The 14820-nt window shown below is 37.7% G+C and overlaps 1 protein-coding gene across 9 annotated transcripts in view; it reads left to right on the plus strand.

Annotated features, from left to right (window-relative positions):
- Window positions 1-14820, plus strand: part of CTNNA2 (catenin alpha 2) — a 1423217-nt gene that overhangs the window by 324915 nt on the left and 1083482 nt on the right. The gene's annotated exons all lie outside the window — the stretch shown is intronic.

Consider the following 14820-nt stretch of genomic DNA (forward strand, 5'->3'; position numbering starts at 1 on the left):
TGTTAAGTGAATTGTCTGGAACCTGGCTGTTTTGTGATGTAAAATTGACTTTCAAGTACGACATTAGATCTCTGATAGATACTTTTCCTGTTTCGTAACATGTTCATAATTTTCCATTAAAACATATTTGTGGAGTGTGGGAAAATATTTGTAAAGTTTCATTGCAACAAAACCGTATAATATCCAAAAAAAGCAATCATTATGAGTTGGATATCCTATAAAAGAGTGTTAGGATTTTATTTTACTTTGAAATGTGAAATCAAATTATTATTTCAGTAACTAAGCATTATTGTACCTTCTTAAGAAGATTAATTTGCAAATTTAGTGTTACCTTAATTCAAATATTTCTTGTTTTTAAAGATAGACAGCTGTAGCTTGCTGGTTATAAAACCAGCAGTTAGAAATACATTTTTGACTCACTTATTGTCTCGACTGTTTTGACGGTTTTCAATCTGACAACTTTTTTTTAGTAGCTCCACTGCTTCCATCACACCCAATTGGACCTTGTGTTGGTTTTATGCTTCACCAACAATGAACAGATCATTTAATAGATGGTTATATATGAAAATATGATTTATAGTGAAAATGATTTCATAGGCTATATAATAGTGCAGAACTATCTGGAAATAAAACATTGTGTCCATCTGTTTTACAAAGCCCATTTTATACCTTTATCATGATATCAAAATTTCATTAACACCAATGTGGAATTATTAAAGAATAACAAAAGACTTTGTCATTTAAATTTCTTGTTATAAAATATTAAAGTAGAAAAGATAAGTATTCTTGGACCAGGGAAGAGTTGGACAAAATTAGTCAGCAAGATCCAGGTTTGGGGACTTTTCTTTGGAAATGGAGTCTCACTCTGTCAGCTAGAGTGCGGTGGCGTGATCTCGGCTCACTGCAAACCCTGCCTCCTGGGTCCAAGTGATTCTCCTGCCCAGCCTCCCGAGTAGCTGAGACTACAGGCGTGTACCACCACACCGGGCTAATTTTTGTATTTTTAGTAGATACAGGGTTTCACCATGTTGGCCAGGCTGGTCTCAAACTCTGGACCTCAAGTGATCTACCTGCCTTGGCCTCCCGAAGTGCTGTGATTACAGGCATGAGCCACCGCGCCCAGCTGGTTTGGGAAATTTTTAAATGAATAGTGTGTAGTCGCAATAAATCAGTTGAGTTATAGGTTAAGTCTAGAGAAGTCAGTCCATAATCTCTTGAGCTAAAAGACAAACTACAAAATGACTATTTTGTCTTGGGAAGCCATGAACATGGCTTTCTTTTCGTTTGTAAGTGAAGCAATCGAAACAAACTTTTCTGGGTAAAGGGAATGGGAAGATTTCTGGGGTCTAGAAGGTAACTATACCAGTTCCTAGTCTAGGTGCCACTTCAGAGGCCTTCTGTAGCATAGAAGATAGATAAGACAAATTTGTGTGACTGATAAAGGCAGTTTTTGAAAATAAACTTTTTTTGAAAGTTCAGGGACATAGCTATATTAGGTTTTAGTGACTTGGTGAGAATATGTCTGGCTTCAGAATTTTTTCTTGGTGACACAAAGAATATTGATTTTTTCATGAGACCCAAAATGAAGATGAATCACTTCTTAAATTCTAGGGGTTACCCAAGGAAAATGCTTAGCAGGTATTTAGAGCCCAAGTGGCCTAACAAAGAAATATTGTCTTGGCCTCCCTTGCTTGAGCTCTGGGTGAACTTCCAAGCTCAAGTAGACTGACTTTGGAAGAGGAAGCAAGCAACTGTCAATCTTAAAACTCCATTCAAAGGACATCTAACTTGCAGAGAGAGTCCCATTCTGTGCCCAATTGGAGCATATGATAATGGTTCTGTTTTATTATAACCTGGGGGAGCAATAGGCTGGGGCTATCCAGAAAGATAAGAAAAAGGAAAAACACAATATTTTTTGCAGTTCCAAATATCTACACAATATTTAAATTCAGCATCACATGATAGCACCATTGCAGAGACAGTTGTCAGCCCCCTTACTCATTCTCACGTACTTTTTTGGTAATACAACTCCTGAATTGGACATAGTATAATACATGTCCCAGCCTCCCTTACAGCTACATGTGATTATTCAGAAAGTTATATCCAGTAAAGGATGAGCTGAGTTTTGTGTGCAACTTCTAGGCCCTATGCTTAGAGAGAAGTGGCATGCCTTCACTTCTCCTTCCCCACTACCTGCGCATAGGCTCAGCTGAATTACAGTAAGAGGACCTAGATTACAAAATGGAAGCTGTACATTGAGGATGCCACAGTAATACAATAGATGGAGCCCACGTCCGTGATACGGAGCAGCCACATCAAATATGAACTATGTATATGCCAACTGTTACACGAGAGAAAAAGGAACTGGTTTAACTCCTTGATCTGTTGGCTTTTGTCATAACAGGTGGCCTTGTATCCTAATTACATCAAACACTTTAACTATAAACACACTAAAATGATAAAATGATGAAAACACATTTGTGTAGTTGGGGGATGTTGTTTTCTTTTTTTTTAAAAAAAAATTCAAAGTGAGTTTATTGATCTTCACAAATGAATCCATACACCCACTAGGTGTCAGTGATTTCACAGGTTGATAACTCCCGATTTAGGCAAATCAGGAGTGAAAGTGAAGGGACTCAAAGTGAAGTAAAAGCTTACTTTTTTGTGCTCATCATGTAAGTACTCAAACAGGCTTAAATTAGACAGGAGCAATACTTATAATATGAATAAATATGACTAGTAATTATAAAGCACTTCATATGTGTCAGGCACTATTCTAAGCTCTTTATACATTTAATACAACAATCATATGAAGTAAGTACTACTATCATCCCAGTTTATCAAAGAAGGATGTGTGTAAGTCAGGCACAGAGAAACTAAGTACCATACCCAAGACTGCCCAGCTAGTTGGGGAAGAGGTGGGGTTTGAACCTGAGTAGTCAAGCTCTAGTCGCTGTTCTTAACCATGTTTTCCTTAGGATGATAAAAGACTAACATTAGAGTTAGCCTTGTACAGTGAGTGCTTTGTTTTTTTCATGTGAGCACAGTTGCTATAAATATTGTCAATACTGAGTGAGGCACATGCTCTCACTCAGATGGGATCTTCCCCTGAATCATCCAGTGTTTTTTCTAGGTCCCAGGTTAAAGAGAATTTGTGTCCTTAAATTCTCAGGAACTTTTAAAACCGTGTCTCAGAGCAGAACTGTAACTCCAACCTAAAACAGGTTAGAATTCATGGGAAAGTTTTCCAGCCAGTTGTATCCAAGCATCCTTCATAGTAGAATAGAGAAACCATCTTTTAAAAAATGTTTAAAATTGTATTCAAATTATTATTACCATAGCACTGAATAAGTTATAAAAATGTAATTTCCTTATAGTCCCTTTATCTGGCAAATTGCTTCTGTTTATAATCTGTAGCTGCTGTTTTAATTCTTTTCAATATGCAAATATATTAAAAATAGGTACTAAGAATAGTATAAATGTATTGTTGTTTGATTGCTTTACACTGCCCTGCTACAAACCAAAATGTGGTTTATAGTGGACACATACAACAGTGTAAAAACTACCAACTGTCCCCAGGGGTGGAGCAATAAATTAAGCAATGGCATATTAACTCACTGGAATACTGATTTGATTGTACATTATTGCAACTTCTGTTGCAAAAACGATATACATATTTTAGTCTTCTCAGCAGCAGTTCTCCCTACAATAGCATTTGTATTTGTTTTGAAGAACTTAAGGAAGCTGGGTTGTATCTCAACCACTTGCCTATGTAATGATTCCTTTCCAGATTCAAGCCTTAAGGCTTGTTCAACGGTGCTTCCAGGCCAATTAATTTTTTAGAAATTTGTGGAATTTGTGAAAAGAAGAACATCTGATGTACTTGTTTACTAAAATGTAATGTGCATGCGTGTGTGTGTATGTGTGTGTGTGTGTGCACTTGCGTTTCTCTAGGACCAGTTCTCTGGTACATAATAGGGATAATAATAGGGTTTAAAACATTTCTCCATAGGTAGTACAGGGCTTCTCACCGGAATGACTCTTTGATGCAAAATAAATATATTACTCTTTGTGACTAATTTTCCATATTCGGTATATCAGTGAGTGTTTTCTCTAATATGCTTCATCTGGTACCTAATAAATTTAGATATAGAAACAAAAGCTGTCCCACAATGAAGACACTTTAAGAATTGCTCTCCCATATGAGAAATTGTTTGATACTTTATGAAGTTATTCTTTTGGGTGAAGACTCCTACATTGACAACATTCATATGATTGCTCTCTTTCTATTTTTTGATGCACAATAAGGTCAGAGCTCTGGCTGAAGAATTTTCCACAATCAAAGTCATTCGTATGGCGTCTCTCCAGCAGGGTTTTCTGATGTGAAGAAAATGTGACAGCTTCAACTCAAATATTTTTTACAGTCTTTACATTATTTCATCCTATTGTGAATTATCTGATGCATACTAACATGAGATCTCTGTATATAAGACTTCCTAAATTCATTATCTTCATAGGGCCTCCCTCTTACGAAAGTTCTGTAATGCATAATGAGGTGAGTGTTCTGTCTGAAAGATTTTCCAAGTTAAGGACTGTCACTGAGTTTGTCTCTGGTATGATTTCTTTCATGTCTAATGAAACTACCACGTGGAAAATACTAAACACTTTTCCACACTGATTACATAGATACAGTTTGTCTCCAGTATGAGTTCTCTGATATAGAAAAAAAGTGATAGAACAAGCTAAAGACTTTCTCACCTGCTTATGCATTATTTACCTCCTTGTGGTTTCTCACCAGTGTGATTTACATGATGTTAATGTAGTGAGAACCGCATTTGAAGAATTTTGCATCTTCTTGATATTCATAATGTTTGTCTTTTTATTTACACCCTTAGGTATACCAAGGGATATACTATAAGTAAGAAACGTATTGCTATCATTGCAGGGTTTATCTTCTGTTTGAGTTCTTGCAAATTGAATCAGGTGAATGTTTTAACAAAAGGTTTGGGTACGTTTATTGCTGTTACTGACATAGTTTGCCTGATGACCAATAAACTAAATTATGTTTTAAACTTTTAACATTTGAATCATACTTGATGGAAATACTCTCTAAGTACTAATGAGCGTGAAAGATACAGTGTCCCCAGTATTTATCACTTTCACAGACTTTCTTAAGTAAGTACTTTGTTTTGTGTGCATGTTTTTTATCTCAAATGTTTCTCCTCATTTTCCTGATAATTGTCCAGTTTGTCTCCACATTTCCATTTTTAATGACAATGAGAAATCATTCCTTTCCATTTCTTCCATTTTAATGTTGTAGAATTGTTTATCTTTAGAAATGCTGTTGTTAGAAATTGATGATTTGATTTCCATGATAGTCACTGAATCTGGCCAGGTCTCTTGGTGAATCTGGTCAGTTCTCCACCAGCTATGATTCTTTACCTTTCTCCATCTAGAGAATCACATCTGTTTGGGAAGCTGACACTCAAAAGAAACTGGGTTCTTATAGTACTAATGCATCACTTATTTGTATGTGGTCTGCTGAGAAGTGAATTTGGTGAAGTCTACAACCATATCCTAGAAGGCGATCCATGTCTGGGACTGGACCATTAATGACTCAGCTTCCATATTCCCTTCTCTGATTTCTTGAGTAAGTGGAGAGTTCTGTGAATGCAACACTCTCTGTTGGGCCAGGTTCAGCTGGCCTGGCCTGCATCTCTTTACCTGACTTGCATGTATGACAGGCCAGCTGCTGCAGTCTTCTCCATGTCATTCTGTTCATCATGTACCCAACTCCCAATCCCAGGCACTTGAGCTGACCCCTGTCTGATGCTGCCAACCCAAATAGAAATGTCTTTCAAATAAAAGACTGTTCATTTTGATGAAAGTCCGTTGCCACTTAATGGTTATATGTCCACGGGGCATACAGTGCATACTAATACTTCAGAAACTCAGGCTTATTTCTGATTACCCATCCGAAAACAAATTTCTCAGAAGTCAGGTAAGGCTGAATTCTGTCTTTATTATTTCAAATTCTCTGTTCTTTCCTCAGTTATATCATTTAAAAAAGATATAGGGATTAGAAACTTGGTTTGGCCAATAGACTGTTTTTTCAGCAAATAGAATTTAAATGTCTTTTGGTGGAGCTTTATTATTAGTTCCCGTGGTTCCTATCACTTTCATGCCTCTTAGCACGTGGGTCGGGGCAGTATTCACACACGTGGAAGGAGCTTAATGCAAAGCATTGCGCTTTCTTCTTGCTCATCTGGTCCAATTAACTTACAGTCATTTACATAGAATACAAATGTGATGTTTTGCAGAACATCCAGGATGGTTTAGATCCCTTCAGAGTTCAGTGTGACAAAAGACTAGAGAATTGGTATAACCCTAGAGCCAGATTATAAGTATATACTCTTTTCTTTGTCATGTAATTACAAACTGCTACAAAACTCCTTTCCAATATTTTAGAAAATGATACATTAATCAGCTCAATGGCTAAATACATGAAGCTATATTAACTTGTCATAATAAAAAAAATGCCACATCTGACACTGAAGTTGCAGTTGGGATTACTACTTGGTTAAGTTTGTGGAAGTTTACTGACATCTGTCAGGACTCATCTGTTTTTTTGTAGTGCCAAATGGTGTATTAATTGGGGATGTCATGGGAGGACCACTACCCCTGGTTTCTTTATCTGCTATTTCCCCTGTTATATGATATTGTTTTTGATATACTGTTTTGAAAGAACAAGGAGGAGGGCAATATCTGAGACTTATGCTTGACTTTAAGACCAAAGAGCCAAACTGAGAGTTCTGCTATTTACAGGTATGTTTGTTTTAATTATATAAGGGCTAGTAAAATAATCACTGGCTAGATCCATGGACTTAGTGGACCCACCGTGAGCCAGAACTGGGCTGGAACTCCATTTATTGCCTGACTCTCTTACATTCTCCAATCTAATTAGAGGTAGGAGGTGAGGGAGGGGGCACAATGATGTTTCGGTTCCCTGGATATCAATGTCAAGTGAAATTCTGTTTCTAACAATTCTCAAAATGTTTGAATTTCCCCTTTCTGCACTATTTGGTTACCTTTATGATCTTCAGCTGATACCCTTGGGAGTTCTGTAGCTGAAATGGTTTTTCAGAGTTATTCTTTTTGAGGTAAAAGGGCTAGAACTTCGGACCTTTAAATTGAGCAGTCACTGGATGCTGTCTTTCCTTGAGAAGAGGCCATGACTCTGGGCAAGGCACATTTCTGCAGTCAAAGACAATTTCCTGAGGGAGACTCAGCAATGAGCCACCAGTGCACATCACTCTTAGCATGTGAGGGAATCAGTATCTTGGTACTGAAAGGAGGATGTAGGCCTCACACCACATCATCCACTCCATGGCCATAGCCAAATTGCAATGGCAGAATGTTATGAAATAAAAGTAAAGAAATATTGTAGATGAGAAGACCAAGTATGAAAATGCCCAAATGTTACCCCTATTGTATGACCATTACATCTGTATTAAGCGCAACACTCATTTACTCATTCTTTCCTTTATTCTTTCATTCAGTATCTTTTTATACCAAATACCATGCACTGTGATCAGGGTTTGGATTCCTAGCATTGTTTGAATCTCAGCTATGTTCCAGTAGCACTGCATAGTTCCTTTAGTCCTTACAACGTGAATAAACTAAGACATAGATGAGAAACCTAATATACCCACAGTCACCTAGCTGATGAATGGGAGAGTTGCAGTTGGGACTCAGTTCTGCCTCCAAGGACTGCTGTGCCCTTCCCACTATATCTAAAGACCTTTATAGGGAATATTAACCACAGGTTCATCACCTAAGAGTGGAGGAATAGAGGAATAATGGAATCTGTGATAACTTGATAAGTCAATAAAAAACATTTCAATAAATAAAAATTATTACTGTAGGAAGTGAGAAAAATTTGCAGCTTGTTCTTATAGCTGTGTCTGTTTTAATATTTTATACTATTCGTCACCGTATAGCTGCTGCAAACCAAAGAAAAAAACTGAGGTGAGTCTCTATCAAATTTGGAAGCTTATTTTGCCAAGGTTGAGGATACACCCAGGAAAAAGAAACAAAACCTCAGGAGCATCTGTGATTATCTGTGCTTTTTCCAAAGAGGTTTTGAGGACCTCAGTTTTTAAAGGGGAAAGAGAAGGCAACAGGGGAAAGAGGAAATGGAAAAATGGGGGAGGGTAGATAAAAGAGGCAAGAGGTTACATTCTTTTTAAGGTTTTGATTAATATTTACTGAATCCCCATTTTACATGTGAAAGAAGGGTGCTCAGAGAATTACATTTTTACATAAAGTAAATGCAGAGTCAAGCAAGCAGTCAAATATACATTTGTCTCAGGTGAGAGCAGAAGGATAACCTCTACACCTGTTTTATTCCCAAAACTGTGGAGACAAGCTGTTAATTTACATTGTCAGAGTGAAATTCAACAGAACTCTGTTTCAGGGTGTATTAATCCATTCTCAAATTGCTATAAAGAATTACCTGTGGCTGGGTAATTTATAAAGAATAGAGGTTTAATTGACTCACAGTTCTACAAGTTGTACATGAAGCATGGCTAGGGAGGCTTCAAAAAACTTGCAATCATGGTGGAAGGCAAAGAGGAAGCAGGCACATCTTACACGGACAGAGAAGGAGGAAGAAGGGAGTGGGAGGTGCTGCACACTTTTAAACAACCAGATCTTGTGAGAACTCACTATCATGAGAACAACAAAGGGGAAGTCTGCCCCCATGATCCAGTCACCTCCCAACAGGCTCTTCCTCCAACACTGGTGATTACAATTTGACATGAAATTTGGGCAGGGACACAAATCCAAACCATATCATTTCACCTCTGGCCCCTCCCAAATCTTACATTCTTCTCACATTTCAAAATACAATCCTGCCTTCCCAAAATTCCCCCAAAGTCTTAACTCATTCCAGCATTAACTCAAAGTCCACAGTCCAAAGTCTCATTTGAGACAAGGCAAATCCCTTCTGCCTATGAGCCTGTAAAATCAAAACCAGTTAGTTTCTTCCAAGATACGATGTGGGTTCAGGCATTGGCTAAATACTCCCATTCCAAAAGGGAAAAATCAGCCCAAACAAAGGGACTACAGGCCCCATGCAAGTCTGAAATCCAGCAGGACAATCATTAAACCTAAAAGCTCCAAAGTAATCTCCTTTGACTCCATGTCTCACATCCAGGCCACAGTGATGCAAGGGTGGGCTCCCAAGGCACTGGGAGCCCCCTTGGCTGCTTCCACCGGTTGGTATTGAGTGTCTGCAGCTATTCCAGGCACATGGTGCAAGCTGCCAGTAAATCTACAATTCTGGGGTCTGGAGCATGGTGGCCCTCTTTTCACAGCTCCACTAGGCAGTTCCCCAGTGGGGACTCTGTGTGGGGGCTCCAGCCCCACATTTCCTCTCTGTACTGCCCTAGTAGAGGTTCTCCCTGAGGGCTCTGCCCCATAGTAGACTTCTTCCTGGACATCCGGGCATTTCCATTCATCCTCTGAAATCTAGATAGAGGCTCCCAAGCCTCAACTCTCACACTCTGCACACCCTCAGGCTTAACATCTCATGGAAGCCACCAAAGCTGTTGGCTTGCACCCTATGAAGCAACAGCCTGAGCTACTCTTTGGTCCCTTTTAGCTAAGGCTAGAGCTGGTGCAACCACAATGCCAGGCATTATTTTTTGAGGCTGCGTAGAGCAGTGGGGCCCAGGGCCTGACCCACAAAGCCGTTTTTCCCTCCTAGGCCTCCAGGCCTGTAATGGGAGGAGCTGCCGCAAAAGTCTCTGAAATTCCTTCAAGGACTTTTCCCCATTATCTTGGCTATCGACATTTGGCTTCTCTTTACAAATGCAAATTTCGCAGCTGGCTTGAATTCCTTCTTAGAAAATGTTTTTTTCTTTTCTACCACATGGCCAGGTTGCAAATTTTCCAAACTTTTACAATGCTGCTTCCCCTTTAAATATGAGTTCCAGTTCCCAATCCTTTTTTTGCTCTTGAATATAAGCTCTTGAATACTTTGCTGCTTAGAAATTTCTTCCCCTGATACCCTAAATCATTACTTGCAAGTTCAGATTTCCAAATATGTTCCTCCTCTCCATCTGAGACCTCATCAGCTTGGCCATCTCTGTCCATATCACTATCAGTATTTTTGTCAAAACCATTCAGCCAGTCTCTAGGAAGTTCCAAACTTGTGCACATCTTCCTGTCTTCTTCTGAGCCTGCCAAACTGTTCCAACCTCTTCCCGTTACCTAGTTCCAAAGTTGCTTCCACATTTGCAAGTATCTTTATAGCAGTGCCCCACTCCTGGTATGAAATTTCTGTATTGGTCTGTTTTTGCATTGGTATAAAGAACTACTGGAGACTGGGTAATTTATAAAGACAAAAGGTTTAATTCATTCACAGTTGCACAGGTTTAACATGAAGCATGGCTGGAGGGGCCTCAAGAAACATACAGTTATGGTGGAAGGCAAAGGGGAAGCAGGCACATCTTATATGGCTGGAGAAAGAGGAAGAGATAGTGAAGTGCTATACACTTTTAAACAACCAGATCTTGTGAGAACTCACTCACTATCATGAGACCAACAGGGGGGAAGTCTGCTCTCTTGATCCATTCACCTCCTACCAGGCTTCTCTTCTTATCACTGAGGATTACAATTCAATATGAAGTTTGAGTGGGGACACAAATACAAACCATAAAATAGGGTAAATATCTTGGGGCTCACAAAGAATTTTCTTGTGAGCACATTGTAAGGGAGGCCACCTGGGGAGGTATGTGGACTTCTGTCTTTGCAGCTATCTACTTAGGAACAAAATAGGAGGCAGCTTTGCAACTCAGTTCTCAAGCTTGACTTTTCCATTTGACATAGTGAGTTTGGGTCCCGAGGTTTTTGTTTTCCTTTCACACTACAAATAGATTTGGGCTGTTGAAGGGTTACATTTGATCGGCTGTGTCATTCTTGCATGCAATGACCTGTGAATGTAAAGCTTTGTCTCCATTCAGCCAAGGTGGATGGAGAATTGCTTATCACTCATGTACTGGCCCCTCTTATAGCCATCAATGCCTGATGGCACATAAAACCTTTTGTTTTTAAAACACAAATCTGTATTTGAAAGACTCAGAATACATGTTGGAACTGATACGATAGCCTTCTACGTATTGAGGTAAATTACTTTGTAACATTATTTGAAGAAAATCACTCAAGGTTAGTTTGTATTAATTGATCACGATATCTTCCTTAGGATTGTTTGAGAAAAGAACTATAGATGGAGATACTGAAAATTATGAGAGGACATATGTTATATAATATTGCCATATAATTTTATACACTGTACTATAGAGAGCACTTACATTAGCTTAGGGGTAATTCTAAAGCTTATCTTCCAGTGGGACTGACACATCTAATTATTAAGGTAGTTTTGTCATACCCATTGCCAGGCCATAGGATATTTCAAAAAGCCCAATTATTCTGGATCCAATGTCTGTTAGATTGTCAAGGTTCCTACAGGAATACCTCTATAAAAAGTGAAAAATAGATCATTAGGATAGAAGGCTCCAGACACCTCATACCCAACATCAAATTGTGCTAGACACTCTATTAAATTAATCCTGTTCTCAGAACAGTTCCACAGAAATGGAGGTTATTGCCATTATTTCATAAATGAGGAGAATGGTGATACTTCCATGGTCATAGTTTTCTTATTTTTTTTTCTTTCTTTGTGAATTTACCCTGTCCTATCCAAGAGGCATGAAATAGAAAATCCAAACAGAGCAAAATGGGTATTAAGCCTACTGATAGTTGGCATCAGGATATTTTAAATGCCATTTAGCAGCCATTTAATTGCATTTGCTCATTTTCAAGATGCAAAACAAAAGAGCCCTTACAGGCTAAAGCCCAGTGCCACCCACCTGGCTAAAAGTTTATTAGGAGTTAGGAGCAGATTTCACAATCAAGAGTCTAGCACTCTTTTCGCCTTAGGGTACATTCCTTTGTGGGTCCTATTTTTATGCAAACTGAGATGCAAGTGACATCCTTAGGCTTCCTAGGTGACAAAAAACTGTTCTATCACTTTTCCTCTTTATTGGCAAATTTACTCTTGCCTTTTCAAAAGCAAAATGTGAAAATTATTGAATAAGGCCATACACTGGAATATAGTGTAGCTGAGAAAACACCCAGTAGCCCCCACCTGAGCCTTTCCGTCAAAAGCATCCTCTTGAATGGGGAGGGAAAGGTGAGAGTGAGACTGGAATCACATTAAGGAATAAGACAGTTTTACTTCAAAAGCTTTCATTCATGTTGTAAGTTTCAATAGTTAATATGAGTTTACATACTACGAATTTAGAAGAGGCAATCATGGATCTCATTTAAGAAATTTCCCATGTTTTAACATTTCAACTGCTCTGTTTTATTTGAGTTGTGTTAGAATATATTATTTTATTCTCAAATGCTATTAAAACATTTCATGCAAGAAGCAGATTTATAGTGAACTGAATTCTGTATCATGAACAGAATTCTGACTGGAGCATTGAATTTCTTGTTCTTAGTTATGTGCCATTTCCATATTTCACATTAGGATTCGCCAAGGTCAATGATATAATAATTATTCAAAAGATACAAGAAATGTTCATACTTCAAACACATCTCAGTGTTACCCACTGACCTTGACTAAAGACAAAGTTCATACAGCTCCTTATTCAAAGACAGCTGAGTAAGTAAACAGTCGTGAAAAATGTAAATATTTTTGTTGGCACTTTTGAGGATTTAATTTCTCAGTGAAATGTAAGAAATTTACTTGCTCAGATACCTTTTTGGTTCTATAAATGGGTCCATTATAATTTTTGCAAAGGTACCTTTTTAAAATTAGATTATTGTCAAAACATATTAACTTCAAGTTTCAAAGAGAATTAGACTATAGTCCTTGTTTTTATTTTAATTTTCTGTTGCCTTATTTTTATGATTGAGTAATATATTCTCCTCTATATAAATTGAAGATTCTGCTGACTCATTAATGAAAAAAGTTCTAGAAGTTATTTTTCTAGTAATAATGGCTTGTTAATATAATAATGATAGATTTATATATTGAGCCCTCTTTATTCTCTCATTCTGTCCTGTCACCATTGGCAAGGTTTCATGCATTTATTTGTTCAGTAACTGGGAAGGGTTAGGAGTGAGCCCCTAGTTGAGGATCAGAAGATTTCCTCCATGTAAATTTATCTGGTTCATAGAAGATTTTATAGTGGTGACTTGGACCTCCCTAGCAGAATGCAGCATTATGTGTACTGACCCCAGCTAGCACTTTTATTCTTGGTTCACCATGTATATGAAAAGAGGAAGATGTAGCTGCCTTTTTCATCTAGTTCAACAAACATGAGATGATTATGATGGTTTCTAGTTTTTTGAATTGAAGCCAGTCCCCTGATACATTCTTAGTTACATTGTTATACACAAAATATGTGTGTTCAGAAGGTTTTAGTGCTTAAGCATGCCTCTCTGAAATGCAGCCCGTAACATACTAGATATTTGTCAATATAAAGACAAAATTGTTAACACCTTCTGTCTTCTTATATGTAAAATAGTGCCATTAAATGGAATTTAGAATCGGAAGCCTAGCTGTAAATACTGCCTCCCCTAATTATTTATGTGACCTCTTTGAGTCTCAGTTTTTAAATTTGGAACTGGTAAAGCAGTGTTTGGAAATGTTCATTTTTATTGGAGACAGTCAGTATAAGATTTATTTGAAGTACTAGTTTTAAAACATAGGAAATAAATCAGAAGTACCTTTTTGAGTCGCTTAATTTACCCATCTTTTTCTGTCTCTTGAGTTAAGTTACCCTATATGCTTGCATTTTTTCTGATTCTTAAAGATCTTCAGAGAAGGAAATTCTACAGCCTTTCTGGGCAGCCTGTTCTAGATCCTTACAGCATTCACTGTCAGGGAACTCTTTCTCATATCTAACCCAAATCTCTGTTGCTGGAATTTAAGCTCATTTCTTCTTTTATTGTCCCCTGTGAGAAGTAGAATAGGTCAGTTTTTTGTTTATGATTCTCCCAATAGCCCTCAATACATAAAATTAAATTATGTCAGAGTTATCTTTATTTCATAACCTACAACTTTTGTCCGTCAGGAGAGTTCAGGGCCTAAGGTGGCCCTCTTAATTCTGATGTATGCATTTATTTTCTTGCTGTGTATTGTGTTAGTTGTACTTCATTTCAGAAATTGGAAACAGAATGTAATGAGTGAGCTCTGAATGCTGGAATTTAAGCTAGTATCCACAAGAGACATCTTGGAGGAGCTAGCAGAGATGCCCATTTGAAAATTAAATGTAATTCACTTTTTAGGCTTCCTTAGTTAAAAAAAAAAATGACATACACTTATAATTTGCCTACTTAGTTTTAAACTCAATGCTGTTCTAATGGTCTCATTTCCATTCTATTACCTAAAATTTGAACTACTTATTCTCTGTATGGAAGACTTTTAGAGAATGTACTAAACCCTTGGAAAATTATATTAACTTCTTTAGATTTGGCTGGCTTTCTTCTTTCAAAATGATGACTCTGCTTATGGTGGCATAATCCATATGAGCTGGTGTGACTCTAAAATCCATAACGTAATTCATTTGTTTTCACCCTGGATTCATATATTGAGATGACTTGGCTTCTCTGCAGATGTGTCTACATAGGATTGGCTTCCTAAAATGGTATTGACATCTATTATTTTTGTCAGTGTACTACTGTGGTACTGAACCTAATTAAATGAAAACTTTCAGTTTAGTAAAATTATCTGTTTAGCTGTGC

Source organism: Symphalangus syndactylus, chromosome 14, assembly GCF_028878055.3.
Source record: "Symphalangus syndactylus isolate Jambi chromosome 14, NHGRI_mSymSyn1-v2.1_pri, whole genome shotgun sequence".
Classification (NCBI taxonomy): Eukaryota; Metazoa; Chordata; class Mammalia; order Primates; family Hylobatidae; genus Symphalangus; species Symphalangus syndactylus.